At 44.6% G+C, this 13,949-nt stretch overlaps 1 long non-coding RNA gene across 1 annotated transcript in view; it reads left to right on the forward strand.

Annotated features, from left to right (window-relative positions):
* LOC105297595 overlaps positions 1-13,949 on the forward strand; it is a 313,095-nt gene that overhangs the window by 250,843 nt on the left and 48,303 nt on the right. The window lies entirely within an intron of this gene.

The raw sequence follows: 13,949 nt of genomic DNA on the forward strand, positions 1-13,949 counted from the left end.
TTTCGTGTAAATGGAATCATACAGTATGTAGTCTTTTTTAATGGGCTTCTTCCACTTTGCATAATGTTTTCAAGGTTCATCCATGTTGTAGCATGGATCAGTACTTCTTTTTATTGCCAAAGAATATTCCATTGTATGGATTTAACACATTTTATTTATCCATTCATCAGTTGATGGACATTTGGGCTGTTTTCACTTTTTTACTTTTATGAATAATGCTGCTGTGAACATTCATGTACTAATTTCTGTGTGGACATATGTTTTCATTTCTCTTGAGCATATACCTAGGTGAGGAATTGCTGGAACTCTGTGTTTAACCATATGAAGAACTGCCAAACTGTTTTCAAAGTGGCTGTAGCATTTTATGTTCCCACGAGCAGTATATGAGAGTTCCCATTTCCACACATCCTTACCAACACTTATTATTGTCTGTCTTTTAGAACAGCTATCCCCAACCGTTTTAGCACAAGGGACTAGTGCTGCTATGAGAATCTAATGCCTGATGATCTGAGGTGGAGCTGAGGCAGTGATGCTAGCTCTGGGGAGTGCTGCAAATACAGATGAAGCTTTGCTTGTTTGCCCGCCACTCACCTCCTTCGGTGCTGCAGCCTAATTCCTCACAGGCCACGGGACCAGTACCGGTCCACTGCCCGGGGATTGGGAACCCCTATTTTGGAATATAGCTGAATCATGGGCCTTTGAATCAAGCAACCTATGCTTGAATCTCAGTTTTGCTATTTACTAGCTGTGAGGTCATATTTAACTTTTCCCTCCATCTTCTTCCTCTGTACAATGGAATTAATAATACCCACTTTTCTGGAGAGCTGTGAAAATAGATTAAATAAAACAATAGACTCATAAAGCCCTTAGCACAGTGTGGGATTAAGTTAGTTCTTCTTGGAACAAAGTAGCAGTGATAGCTTATCATTATAGGCCTCCTCTAGTTTATGGCCTTTCTGCCTGGGTTTCTCTTTAAGTCACCTGGAACCTCCATAAGTGCCTTCTCTTACTTAGCTGGGAGCTAAGCTATGAGTGAAAGGCCAGGAGGTGGCTTTCCACTGGTGTCCAGAACTCACACAGATGCCAGAACAGTTTCACTGTAATGGCAATTCCCAGAGCCTCCAGGAGCCACCACTGTGAGCTGTCCCACCCTGGCAGGGTCTTCTTACAAGGCACCTCTCCATCCTATGGAGGTTAGAGGGACACAGCACCTGTATTAGGCTCCAGTCTAGGAAGCCTCAAACTGGGTCTGAATCGCTTGCGTTTATTTAAATAGGTTTTTCTCTCCTTTTTTTGGTAGGTGCCCCTATTTTCACACCATCATTTTTGCAACAATCACAAACATTATCTACACACCCAGGCATTATATGGAGGGGTGGGGGAAGATGATCATTGTTGCTTGCTGATCATTGTTGTTAATTTTGGAGATGACTCTAGAAGGAAAAGACACAGCTGGATGTTGGAGCAGTAGAGGTCAGTAATACCAGGGCATAAGCGGGGAGGACGGGGAAAAGTCTCTCACAGTAGAGGAGACCTGACAATGAAAGTGGCAGTGGCTCTCAGGACAAGGTACCTACCTGTTCATGGCAGTGCTATGGTCGGTGTACAAGAGGCACAGCCAAGTCATCTGTACTCCAACCCACTTCCTCAGTCCTCCCCATCTTAGTCAGTGGGCCAGAAACCAGCTTGCCATCTTGATTCTGCCACCTTCTCTGTCCTGTATATCTAATCTCTCAAATGCATCTGCTTCTGTCCATTATCTCATTGCCAGATCACTGCAGCAGCCTCTTCTCTGTATTCCTGACTCTCTGCCTCTAACCTTGCCCATCCCGATGGTCTATTCTCCAGCCCACAATGGTCTTCCCATAAAACAAATAAGACCAGGTCACTTTCCACCTTAAAACCCTACAATGGCTTCCCTTTGTCCTGAGGATAAAGTCCAGCTTAAGCCACTTGTCCCTTCTTATCTCCATTCTCCTACAGTTTACTGTAATCTCTACAATGACTATATCAGTGGTTCATTTATCTGTCTTCCCCATTCCCCTCAAGAGCCTCTAAGATCAAGAATTCTGTTTTATTCATGTCAGTATCCTGACATCAGAGCTTCTGACTCAGAAGGTACCCAATAAATATTTGCTTCCCTTCCATTTGAATAGACATTATAATTTCTAGAATCTCTTTTGCCTTAAAATATTCTCTCTTTAACTCTTACCACGCTGAGGTAAAAAAAGTAGTTATTCCCATTTTACACATAGGAAACCCAAGACGGAGAGATGATAAGTGATGGTCCAGAGTGCCTACACACCAGGAAAAGTGGCTGAATTGGCACATAGGTTTTCCAAAGAAGCCATTACTAGAATCCCACAAGGAAAGCAAGGCAAGTTACTATTGCCTGTGGTTTTCAGAGTGTGATCCCTGGATCAATGGCATCCATATTGCTATTAGAAATGAAAAATTTGGGCCCCATCCACAAGATTATAGAAGAGCAAATGGCCAAAGACAAACTTCCCAGCCATCCTACAGCCAAGATTATTTTCTCTGTATTGTCTAGTGTTCTGCTTTTGGAGTTACTCATGTCTTTAAGCCCTAGCGATGGGCTCTGCCGCACCAATTAGAATGAGAACTCTCCTTCCTACAGACCCTTCACAGCATGGCCTTTTCCCATAAGGTCAGAAAGCCTTGTGGGGCTTAATGATGCCTGTCCTTCAAGCATACTTCCTGCCAGGACTGATTAAACCAGGTCTGACAGCATGTCTCCTGGGTGACTCTGGATGTTGAGGCAGCCAAAGTATGAGTCACTTATAATGCCTCTGGTAGAAGTATTTCTAAAGCAGAATAATCTCCCAGCATGGACAGAAACTACTGGCAGGCACAAAGTTCAGAAGCAGTGCTTCTGCCTGGAATAACAGCCTTGTCCTCTCCTGCCCCTGCCTTGACTTTGAAACATTCTGTCAAGAATGATCAGCCTGTAATTGAAAGGCATCCATATGCCAGCTGAGCCAGAGAGAGGTGGCATGAAAATAGAAGTTGCCTCCAGTGGTTTTTCTGGATGCTCATGTCCCTCAAGGGTACCAAACATGGTCACAGATGATGTGAAGTAAGCCTGGAAGGCCTAGCTTGCATCACTCTGGTATGTGACCTTGGATGACCCTTACCCTCTCTGGGACAGATTTACTGTAGTGCTAAATCCCCAAAGTCCCTTCCAGCACTGACATGGCACCTATGCTATGTTGCAAGGAGACTCTAGCTCCAATGGGAGTCAGGCCAGCTTTCTTCCAACTTTATTATGGGAGGTAAGCTGATACCACAGGACAGCAGTCCGCCCTAGCTGTTTCAGCTGAAATTGTATGGCTGTGGCCACTAAAAGTAAAGGGGAGAGGAGAGGGAGAGGTCAGTGTCCTCTTGCATCTCAGTGCCTCTGGCTCTGAAGGACTGTTAAAGGTCCTCTTGTCCTTTCCAATCTGTCTGTCCATTCCTGAGTCACCTCTACCCCACTGGTTCTCAGACCTCACTGTGCAGCAGAATCACCTGGAGAGCTTGTAAAACACAGGGTGCAGTTTCTCATTCAGTACGTCTGGTAAAACACCAGAATGTGCATTTCCAACAAGCTCCCTGGTAATGCTAATGCTGCTGCTCTAGCATCATGGTGAGAACCACTGCTCTGCAGCATGGTACCCAGCGGCCACCCTACCTCTGCTCTCTGGTGTCCTAGGATGGGAACTCCCCATCCTGAGGTAGTCCTTCCACCCTTGGGCAGATCTTCCTCCGATGGAGTTTGAAACCTGTCACCCTGTGGCTTCCTCCCACTCTCCATATGTCTTCCTTTTAGAATCCATGGCACATACGAATACTTGAAGGTGAGAATAATAACAGCTACCACCTCTTGCCAGGCACTGAGCTGAGCACTTTACAGACAACATCTCATTGATTTCCTCAACCATATGGGAATAAAAATATTCTTTCTACCTCACTAGGTCACTTTCGTAAAAATCAAAAGAATCGAAAAATTTGATTGTGTTTCTTTTGAGACCCCTCTCAGTTTGGCTTACAGATGGCTGTCTTCTCACTATGTCCTCATTTGGTCATCCCTATGTTCGTGTTGTCCTAATCTCTCCTTGTAAGGATACCAACCATATTATATTAGGGCCCATCCACATGAACCGGATTTGGAAAATAAGGTGATCAGGATGGAATCTGACAGAATCGGAGAGGGGCGGCCCTTGTCTAGGCACCACTTTAGGCTAGAGGCACAGGGCCCTGACTCACCAGAAGAGGGATTCTGCAGAGGAAGCCTGGCATTGTTGTATGGTTCCAGAGCTCACTGAGGCTTTGTGGATGAGACAAGAGACAGAATTCCTTGGGCAATCACATGCGAGAGGCTTTGCCTGCTTGCACCCTCCACTCTCCATTCAGCAGTTGATCTGCTACTAATCTGCAGGGTCTCCAACTAGGATGCTGCCATTAGAGCCCTCTCTGTGAATTCCAGAACTTTCCAAAGAAGGGTGGTAGGAAAACATGAGTGTTAGAAACAAGCTAAATATCCATCAATAAGGGAATCATTAACTCAATTATAGTTTAACAGAGTTTGTTGTTTTTAATTATTATTGTTACAGGCATTTAGTGAGCAGTTATTAAAAAAGCACCACACTTTATAACAATCCTGAGATGGGTACTATTATTGACCCCATTTCATAAATGTGAAAACTGAGGTTAAAGAGTTTAAGTGGCAGCCCATGGCCACGAAATCTATAAGTGACAGAGCCAGAACTTGAACCGAGATTTTTCTGAAGCAAAATTTATGTGTTTAACCTCTGTACTCTTCTCACATTAAAACATCATGCTGTAGAAGAATACTAAATGACATAGGAAAATACCTTTGATATGATATTCACCTTTAAAAAAAAAAGATATAAAGAGAGGGGAGGAGAGACTACCTTTGGGTGTTTTTCATAAAACCTAGAATAAATATGTTACTTTTAAAATCAATGGAAAAACGGATTTTTAAAAGTGGAAACAGAGCAAAGGATTTGGAAGGAGACAAATCTGAGTGAGAATGCCCAGCTGTGGCACTCCCCAGCATCTTGAGCTGCTGCCCTATCTCTGGATCCTTCTAAAGGATTCTGGGACTGGTGGGGAGAGACAAGGAGCGAGGAAACATACCTGATTGGGGTTCTATTTTTGAAGGATGTCTGACTGCATCCCCAGAGATAGAGCTCAGTGTATTTCCCTGAATAACCCCTGCTATTTTTAGAGTGTGCCAATGAACTGTACCCGAGAGAGGGAGAGGAGTGACTGGGTGCTCTGGAAACCCTGTAGGTCCTGGGCTAGATCTCAGTCTTTTTCTCTAAAGATGTCTTCCTAGGAAGTTTCTCATCAACCTTGCTGTGCCCTTGGTTGGCACAGTGAAGCTGCTAGTGTCCCTTATGCTCTGAGGGCAGAGAAGGCTGAGGCACCATCCTGAGGTGACCACTTTGCACTCTGGAATGATATGCTCTTTACAAGTGTTGTCAGCTCCTGGGGCACAGGAGATGTCTAGACTTGATGTCTCTTTGCCATGGCAGGAAAGCAGGCAGGAGAGGAATACTATGTGGGAGCAAAGCTTTCAGGATGTGTTTGTGAAAATTTTTAGAGATGAGCAGAAATCACTAGAGATTAGAGATAGGTAGAATCATGGATTCTTAGAGTACAAGGTCACCATACCCAGCTGCCCTGCTTGAGTGCCCTGTACTTGAACACCTCCAACAAAGAGGCGCTTACCCTGAGAGAGTCCTTCCCACTTCTGGGTTGTTGGTGATTTGCAAATTTGAGAAGTGCCATATCCTCTGCCCAGCATTCATAATAATTAAAGATCAATAATGGTGATGGTGAGCTTATATCGCCTGTTTACTACATTATCAGATAGTATTGTGAGTATTCCAACTATATTTCCTCATTTAATCTTCACAATAGCAGTCTGAGTTAGATACATTATTATTCCTGTTTTTCAGATGAGGCTGAACCAATGCCTAGCACACAATAATAATAACAACAAAATGTTTATGTAGTACTCAGTGTGTTCCAGGCACTCTTCTAAGTAGTGTATATGAATTAACTAATTAAATGTCATCTTCACAAAAACTCGGAGATACATAGTATTATCATCTTCTCCAGTCTGGAGGCAGGGACACTAAAGCACAGAGAGATTAGGGATGTACCCTAAAGTCACAGAGCTCGTAAGTGGTTGAGGCAGGACTTAAACACTGGCATCCAGTGGCCATGCTTTTAGTTGCCAAGACCACATTATTCTGCCTGTCCATGAATATTTGTGTCATGAGTGTCTGACCTCTGTCTGCCTCTCTACTCTCATCCTGACCCATTACTCTCCTTCTTTCTTTGTTCCACACACACACTGGCTGTCTTTCAGTTCTTTTAATTGCCGAGCCCTATCTGGTGTCAGAAACTCTTCCAGACTCTGTCCCCTCTTCTCCTGGCTCCGACCTCCTAGCCATCATCCTTCAGGTTTCAGTTTCCTTGTCACTTCCTTAGAAGGGTACTCCGGTTTCCCCAGACCAGGTCAATCCCTTGTTACCTTTCCTCTCAGTACCTGTGCTCCTTCTTCAAGGTCCTATGCCTCACCCACTCCACTCAGAATGGCTGTTCCCTGAAGGCAGGACAATACCACCCTCAGCCACTGCTTCCCCAGCATTCTGCTCAGTGCCTGACACAGTAGATGTTCAGTAAATACTTGCCCATTAAGTTCATGGAACCAGGGCTAGAAAACGGGTCTGACACCAGCCTCTCTGGGAGGCACAGTGTGACTGCAGACAGGGGTCTGTTCTCATCAACCCACCCCACTTTACTGAGAGCACATTTGAGTCACTCTGAACAATCAGGTGATTGCCTCCTTACGTAACAGCACTCATTTGAGAGGGGAGGAAACCAAGATTCCAAGAAGGGAAGAGTGAAGGGAATAATGAAGCAGAGGTCCAGCCCTGGCCACTTACTGGAGTCATCTGGGAGCCTTAGCAAACATCTCAGCCTGGCCCAACTGAGGCTGGTGGAGTCAGAACTACTGATGGTGGAGCCTGGGCATCAGCACTTTTTACATTTTCTGTTTCCTGAGGCTATTCTTCATAGATTGTGTTTTGGAGGCCAAGACATCCAAAGAGAAGAGTTTCTTAGAATACCCAGTTCAGTCTTCATTTTGCAGCCTAATTGAAGGGTCTGGCCTTGAAGAAGCCAAAGATTAGGATAGTAGTTGAATAGTAATCATCTTCGGCATTTAATAACAACAGCTATTTTTTTTCTTTAAGTAAGCAATGTGCGAGGCCTTTTGCAGTCATCCTCTTACCTAATCCCCGAGAATGCCTGTAAATTGGGGAGGTTGTGGGGTGGTGCCATTTTCAAAAAAAGGATATTCAGGGTAAGTGTCTAGCCAAGGTCACACAGCAGGGTCACGGCAGAGCCCAAGCCTGCGCTCCTGGTGACCTGCAGTCTACAGCGTGTCAGTCTCCTGTCCTGCTGCAAGGAGCACAGTGGAAATGGAAGGCTCACCTTATGACTAATAAGACTCTGGTGAAAAGAAAAATATCCTGACTGACGGGAAGCCTGCTACATTCTGTGCTAAGATTTAGAAGAAAAGAAAGGCGGAGTTTCCCCGCCCCTCCCCCACAGGGTCCCCCAGCAAAACAATGCATTTTAAATGGCTCCCAAATTGCTAAGCAATTTCACTGCTTCAGAGGAGAAATAGCTTGGGGGAAGCTATTGGCCCTTTATGCCCTGAACATCAAAACAAAATGCCAAATGGGAAAATGAAATCACAGGAGATTGTGGGAAGTGGCAGGGATTACTTGGGAATAGTTTGCTGTGAAGGCCGAGGGAGAGTGCCGAACCTGATTTCTGGATGGGTCTCTGGGAGGCTAGCGAGTATGTGCGGTGGTTTTGAACCTGAGCTCTGGGGTCAGATGAACCTGGTTCGAACCTCAGCCCAGGACTAATGCTTCCATCGCGATGTACCTGTGAGGATTAAATGTAAGTAAAAGGCACTTCTTAGGCAGAGGGTTCTGTGAGGCATTTTGAAAAGTTCTCGTGCGGGGAGTCGGCCCAGGCAGGGGTGGTCGTTACAGCTCCCCAGGTGAGTCTAAAGAACAGAGCTGAGACCATGCCCTAATTCCTCCTTTCTCCTCCTTGTATCACACTCTCTCCTTTCAGAGGAGGTTTCTTCCTTTCTCAAAGGGGTGTGATGTTTTGTGAGGAAACAGTCAATCTCCAGACCATTTGGTGTGTGACACTAACCAGCTTTCAGTAGATTGTGGTGAGCTGTTGGGAACAGACCCAACCCATTTTTAGTCACACCTTTGCCTCTGAGAGGAACCCATGCCAGCCCCATTATCTCGTTGCCACAGGAGAAAAGTATTGGGAAAAGGGCCTGTGTTTGGCATGGAGCATTGAGGACTCAAGGCCTTTTTGCTTTTTGCTGAAAACCCATCACCTTGTGCATGGCATCTGTTGAACATGACCCATAGACTCGTTCCTGGGACTGAGGCTCCCATGCTATTTCCATAAGTCTGGGTTGGAATGTTCTAGAAATGGGGGTAAGATAGGCTGTGTGTCAAGCCTGTCACAGCAGAGAGGCAAATGCCCAGGTTCTAAAAAGAAGAGAGAAGCGAGCCTTCCAGCCTCTAGAGGTGTTTGCTGAGCAGCACCGTGAGGCCAGAAGCTCGAGAACAGGGGTGACCAAGGCCCTATTAGGAAGAGAACACATCTACCCGGAAACAGCCCTCAGAAAATAGGGAGAACAACCCCCGACCTGTACTCAGACCTTTGCAGTATGTGTTCATGATGGATAGCAATGGCTAGCCTGTCATTAACTGAGCATAGCCAGGGACTGACTCCTCAGACATTGTCACCCCCACCAACCCTGGGAGGCAGGGATGAGGATCCGGATTTCACAGACACTGAAACTCCAGGGGCCACAGAACTAGTAAGTGGTGAGGCTCAAGCTTTTGAGAATTTTAAGTAGCAGCTTTCAGTCCTATTTTCTCATTTGATCTTTTTAAGAGGCCCATGAGATGGGCTGAGGAGTGGTTGTTATCCCTATTTTAAATGTGAGGAAAATTGAGGCTCAGAGACATGCAGTGATGTCACCAAGCATCACATGGCTAAGGAGCAACAGGGCCTAGACTCCAGGCCAGGCCTGTTGGGCTCTTCCCTCAAGCTGAATACTCCTTTCCTTCATACCTCTCCTAAAGCCCACCCCAGTTGCCATTTTCTAGTGTGTGACCTTGACGGGTTGACTACCCCTGACCGATTTTCCTTCTAGGTAGGAGAGGAGAACCTCTCTGCTGGGCTACTGTGAGAACAAATAAGGTAACGGTCCCTGACACTGTGCCTTGTACAGGGCCCCATCCTGGGTGCTGATAACACTCACTGGATCAGATAACATGTGGAGAATTTCACACAGAAGTCACCCAGCCCGACCTTTCACTCACAGAGGAGGAAACCAAGGATGAAAGTGACTTGACCAGCCTCAAGATGGGGTGGGGCCAGCCAGTTCTCAGTCCAAAGCTCCATGCACCACACCAGAGAGGACCCTAGGACCTAGGGTAGAGAAAAACACAAGGGCCAAAATCCAGAAAAGATGCGGCCACCTTAAATCCCTAAAATCTAAGCTGTTCCAAGGGTCAGCAGCCTTTCATAGGGAGGGAGCCTCTGTTTCTTGCCAGACACGTAAACCCCCTTTAACAGGGCATTAGCCCTTGAGGGCCAGGTTTCGAGCCTATAAAATGAGGGCTGGGGGGCTCCTCAGGAAATGGTATCCATCATTCTGAGGTCTTTTTCTCACTCTTCACATCCCAAGAGGAAATGGTGGCACTGGTGTTTGTGGTGGGGAGGCAGGTAGGGAATCTTGCTGTCCCTCTCACTGCTCAGGCAAGGTCCTGATTGCTGGGAGGTATGAGGACAATGAGAAGAACTGAGGCAGGTGTGTGACTCCTGGCACCTTCTGCAAATCCCTGACCTCTGACCTTGCTTGGAAAGAGTCACAAGCAAGGAAGTTGGGGTTGATGGCTGAAATAGATTGTCGCCACTCTACCCCCATAAAAGAAAATAACTATCTTCTCTGGATTATTCTCCAAAACTTTTTCTTTTATGCCTGAGACACGCTGATGCAGACTCTGTACTGAAATCTTTTTTTAAACTGTAATTATAATTAAACCTGCTTTGCAACATGAAAAAAAAATGCTCCTAGAATTGCACCACCTGTTTAGATTATTTACATTTTTATGTGATTCCTTTCACATTTATTCTACCACAGACTATATTTCTGTTTGGAGGGGCAGCCTGAATTAGGGTCTTCAGAATCGTTGGTGGGAAGGATTGGGAGGTAGCATTGTATGTAGCATTGTATAAAGTCTGACATTCATTCATTCATTCATTCATTCATTCATTCTAAAAATAAATACCGAGCATCTTACCCTTTCCCAGGCTCTGTATAAGATCTTTGAGTGTCAAGTGAGAGTTTGCTCTGCCTTCCAGAGATGGCAAGGAAAGGAGGAGGAAAGAAGATTTTTATTTATGAGGCACCTACTATGTACAAGGCCTTGTGCGAAACACTTTACACACTATATCCCAAATCATCTGAACTGGTAGCTAGCAAGAGACAGAAATGGGAGTTTGTGCCTAACGGGAAAACATGATCATCTTTTTAAATACCCTGGTGGTATCTACCAAGAAAGACTGATATGCAAACAATGAACTATCCTGTAATGAGGATAAAGCTACAGGATTTTTCCTCTTAAGCTACAGTAGGAGCACAAGAAGAGTGAGAGCAATCTTGCCTGGACTGAAGGCCCTAGGTGGCTGTCAAGAGGGGCGTGCCATTTCAGTAGATTGAGAGACCTCTCTAAGCCCTACTAGGTGTAGGAAAGCTGTGTTCTATTACAGTAAGTGACCAACTGCCTCCTGAAGCATTTCTTCTGACCACCAGTGGCCTGGAGATGCCACAGTGGTCTGTGATCTGACACCAAGAACAGGCCCATCAACTGAGTCTGCCTAGATAAATCTGGACTTGCCAAAGCTAGTAGAACTGAGCAATTTCTGATGTTATGCTATCAGGCCTCTCTCTTCTATTATTCATGCCAGTTACAAAACCCAGTCGATATTAGCTTTGGTTCTGTTTCAAATCAGAGTAAAACCCATTTTGCAAATATTTATTGAGGCCCTACAACTTCCTATACAGGCACTACTTACCCAGAGTATAAAAAGATGGGTAAGATCTAACTTCAGACTTCAAGGGGCTCTCATTCTAGGAGAGAGAAGAGAGCTAATTAATATTGCAAGAGCTGTCAAAGGCATCACAGTAGTGTTTGAGAAAGAAATGTCTGACCGATTCATTTGCCACTGTTTAATAAGCACCTACTCAGTTTCCAACATGGTGCTAAGGCCCAGGAGTCAGAAAGGAACAGGATGTGGTCCCTACTCTTAGGAAGTACACACCCAATTCTGAATAATCAGAAATTAGACATATAATCATGAGAAAACATTTGTAAGTTGGTAGAGAAGGGGAGATCTGTGAGAACTCAGGGGAAGGCTAACCGCCGATAGGAGAAGGGAGGAAACCTAGTATTTTTCAAGCACCTACTAAATGCTAGGGTTTTATATGTGTTATATCACTTCTTGGTTGTCCTTAATGGATTCTTTTTACAGATTAGGAGTTGAGATTAATAGAGTTTAAGTAACTTGCCCAAGATAACAAATTATGAATATGTAAAATTTTGCTTTCTATTCCATAATGTATCCATACTTATATAAAACAATGTTTTAAATGACTTGCTAACAAGTAAAATTTATACTCCACTGAGATTCATTATATGTATCCACTGCTCACTCTTCCATCCCCTTGTAAGTACTCAGTTTGAAAAATAAGCAAGAGGACTCAAGGGAACAAGATCAGAAAGAAATATACAAAAGCCCTTACATGTAGGTTTACATTCCCTAAAATTCAATAAGAAAGAAATTGCTCCTAAGGAACTGTGCCAATTACATCTTTTTTAATACCTGTAGATTTCATATTAATAATTTCCATGAAATTCTTTCGGATATTCCCTCCTTCACAATTTTAATGAGATATTTAAATATTTGTTTTGTATGCTTGCAGGTCATACATGTGCTAAAATTTCTCCACACTGGGCCTCCAAGTACTGACTACCTCTCTGAGGTTAGGACTTAGATTTGCCAGCTGCCATATCATCCAACGTTAGCCCGGCCTGGACTAGCCATAGGCAGAGCCCATACCTCATGCCTTCTTCCTCCTCTTTTTCTCATGCTCCTCATTCCCTCCTCTCCTTTTCTGTCCTCCTCTCCTCTCTCCCCTTTTTCTTCTTTTTTATCCTCACTCCCATTCTACTCTCTTTCTCTCTTCTCCTCTATTTCCCCATTCCTTCTTTCCCTCCCTTCTCTTCTCCTCACTCTTCCATCCTCCTTTCTTTCTTCCTCTGTCCTCTCTCTCTCCCGTTCTTTTCTCCTCCCACCTCCTCTCTTCTTCCCTCCTCCTTCCCCTCCTCTCTTCTCCCTCCTTTCTCCTCCATTATCTCATCTCTACCAGGACTTCACTGAAACCTTCTGCTGTAGGAATTTATAAGCTGCGGCCCATGATTCCCTACAGGATCTGTGTGTGAGTTTCAAAGTGTTGATTAGCCTTGGAAAAAGAATTCAGCATTCTGGGTTTGTGAGCAGAGACGTCTTTTCCTGGGGAGAAGTTTCACGGCTTTGACCGGATTCTCAGATTCCTGGACTCGGGCTCACCGCAGCTCTTTTCAATTCTTAGTCTTCAGTTCATTGTTTCTCTAACTTCCCACAACAAGTGAGATTCACAGTTTCCTTATAATTGATTCAAAAATATGCAACTATTGAAAAGCAAGTGCACAGAAACCCTTTGTAAGGAGAGCTCACTGTTAGGGAAATATGTGTCCCCAGCAGTAGTGTGGATTAAATGAGATCTCATGGGTAAGTGTTTGGCATGTAGGCAATGCTAAATAAGTTAGTTTCTATCCCTCCCAATCTATATCGAAACACTGTTCTTTGCAGAAGAATAAAATTATTTATAGTTTGCTAGAGCTGCCATAATGAAGTATCACAGTCCAAGTGGCTTAAACAGCAGAATATAATTTTCTTCCAATTCCGGAGGCTGGAAGTCTGAGATCAAGGTGTCATCAGGATTGTTTTCTTCTGAGGGCCTCTCTCCTGGGCTTGTAGATGGCCATCTTCTTCCAGTGTCTTCCTTGCGTGTGTAGGTGTCTATGTCACATTCTCTTCTGCTTAAAAGGACACCAGTTATATCATACTAGAGCCCACTCATATAACCTTATTTTATCTTATTACCTCTGTAAAGACTGTATTTCCAAATAAAGTCACATTCTGAGGTACTGAGAAGTAGGAATTCAACATATGAATCTTGAGACGGCACGATTCTGCCCATAAGAAATTGGGTAGAATTGCTCCCCTCGTACTGTCTCACCAAGGCCCTGCCTAAGGAGGCAGGTGCAGGGAGGGGTTGGGGGGGAAATTCTCAAAGCCAATCAATTGAAAACTATTGCATTTAGAAGTTGGTCTTAATTCAAACCACTATTGACAGAAGGTTGTTTAGGAAGCACTTTCTGGCTGAGCAGGCCCAACATTAATTATTAAGGATCTGTTCCCAGGCCAGGCAGGAGTGGCGGACACCACATGAGCAGGCCCACATGGTTCCCTCATCATCCTGACATATAGGAAGAAGCTGTTTTATTTATGTGTGCAGCTATTCTTAGTCTTGTAATGTTCCCTTTATCCCCAGTGGATGGGATTATTATAACTACTCTATGTTGAACCCCTCTCATAGTCAAATTAATAGGTAGGGTTCAGGTCATTGCCCTGGAGTTCAAGAGCCAAGGTACAGTAACCCAAACACATCATCAGGTCATTAGAGCTGTGTG

The sequence above is a fragment of the Pteropus vampyrus genome, unplaced genomic scaffold, assembly GCF_000151845.1.
Source record: "Pteropus vampyrus isolate Shadow unplaced genomic scaffold, Pvam_2.0 Scaffold141, whole genome shotgun sequence".
In the NCBI taxonomy this organism is placed as follows: Eukaryota; Metazoa; Chordata; class Mammalia; order Chiroptera; family Pteropodidae; genus Pteropus; species Pteropus vampyrus.